This window comes from Oncorhynchus masou, chromosome 13, assembly GCF_036934945.1.
Source record: "Oncorhynchus masou masou isolate Uvic2021 chromosome 13, UVic_Omas_1.1, whole genome shotgun sequence".
Lineage (NCBI taxonomy): Eukaryota > Metazoa > Chordata > Actinopteri > Salmoniformes > Salmonidae > Oncorhynchus > Oncorhynchus masou.
In genome coordinates, this window is record NC_088224.1 from 51,480,532 (window position 1) to 51,482,496 (window position 1,965).

General features: G+C 47.3%; 1 long non-coding RNA gene across 1 annotated transcript; it reads right to left on the reverse strand.

The window, feature by feature from the left end:
• Positions 1-247: 247 nt before the first annotated feature.
• On the reverse strand, positions 248-1,427 carry LOC135552526 (uncharacterized). Its single transcript, XR_010457469.1, has 3 exons — positions 1,314-1,427; positions 811-973; positions 248-285 (listed from the first exon to the last, which is right to left on the reverse strand). It is a non-coding gene; the product is annotated as an uncharacterized LOC135552526 (long non-coding RNA).
• Between the last annotated feature and the right edge of the window lie 538 nt (positions 1,428-1,965).

Consider the following 1,965-nt stretch of genomic DNA (forward strand, 5'->3'; position numbering starts at 1 on the left):
CGCTCTTCTGAAGGAAGGGGGTAATGTAGCGACCTTAAACCAACACCTAGTGAACTGTTCATTAGGTTTGGACCTCTTGGCGTAACGGATACAATGTTTGAGTCCCAGGCGGGGCTCCCCCCACCCCCCCAATTCACTACAATACTAATCCTTAAATGCTAAATAAGTGTTAATCTCTCACCTGGCAGACAGGCTCCAGTGACTGCTTTAAGGCCTGGCTCTGCACAGTAGAACCCTGGAACACATCTACGACACTGGGAGGGCTCCGTTAGTCCACTTTGCTCACTGCAAGAAAATATACGCCCTGAACATTAACTGGACATTAACGCGACCGGGAGGTCCGTGGGGCGATGCACATTTGGCCTAGCGTCGTCCGGGTTAGGGAGGGCTTGGCCGGTAGGGATATCCTTGTCTCATCACGCACCAGCGACTCCTGTGGCGGGCCGGGCGCAGTGCACGCTAACCAAGGTTGCCAGGTTGCCAGGTTTCCTCCAACACATTGGTGCGGCTGGCTTCCGGGTTGGATGCGCGCTGTGTTAAGAAGCAGTGGCTTGGTTGGGTTGTGTATCGGAGGACGCATGACTTTCAACCTTCGGCGTCTCCCGAGCCCGTACGGGAGTTGTAGCGATGAGACAAGATAGTAGCTACTAAACAATTAGATACCACAAAATTGGGGAGAAAAAGGGGTAAAATAAATAAATAATAAAAAATAAATAAAAATGTCCCACACAAAATGTAAATATGAAACATACTCTGACAATATCTTAACAGCTGCCTTTATTTTGTATAGATATCACACGCAGTGGGTACCTGAATGTGCCTTTAGGGCAGGGCGATGGTACGGAGCTTCCAACAGGACAGTGGAATCCAGGAGGACATGGAGCGCCTGTGATGTTGTCTGAGGGGGAGGGTTGAGAGGCGGCCCCAAAACACACAAACCCTGCACTGCATGGACCACTGGGGTAAATTCTCCCTTTAAAAAAAAATATTCAGAAAAACAATGTAAAATAACATGATTATGAACTCAAATGAACTGTTAGTGTTATATATACTGTATCTAGCATCATCTCTGCATGTGCTCTAGCCTAACTCCTATGATATTGTATGGCATGACAACGGACGGTAGAAGAGTTGGCTAGAGCACATACAGTTTGGGTACCAAATGATAGCCTGCTATACCCTGCACTAATGGAACCCTATTCCCTATGGGCCCTGGTCAAAAGTAGTGCACTACATTGGGAATAGGGTGCCATTTGGGATGCAGACTAGGGACGCAGTATGGGGACGCAGTATGGGATGAGGCTAATATATACCTGTTCCTTTACAGTACATCCCCGGTTCACACAAAGAGCATTCCGATTTGTCAGCCAATCCTGATAAGTTTCCATAGGTCCCGGATGGACAAGGATGCTGATTGGCTGTTCCACGTGGACAATAGAATCCTCTTCCGCATGGAACCAAGCTTGTCCTTCCTGGATTCAGGGTGGATGAAATCAATCAATGAATGAAATTAATTTTATGAAGCTCTTTTTTCAAAGAACAAGTTGAACATTTATTCAACGTTTATTCACCACGTACAGAGTACATGTTCTTCTTAGCAAGTAGATTGTCAGGTCTAGTTTTCCATTTACTTTGAAACTTTGAACCCCCCCCCCTCCCCCCAGAACACCCCTGAGGCTGTTCTGCCCTCAGAACAACCTCAACATGTCAGGACATGGACTCTAAACAGTGTCGAAAGCATTCCACAGGGATTCTGGCTCATGTTGACTCCAATGCCTCCCACAGTTATGTCAAGTTGGTTGGATGTCCTTTGGGTGGTGGACCATTCTTGATACACACCGGAACTGTTAAGTGTGAACCCAGCAGCAGTTCTTGAACCAGTGCACCTGGCACCTGCTAATCTAAAGGCGAAATAAACGCACACCTATTTAAGCGAGGTGCTGGCTAGCGGAGTGGAACACTGTA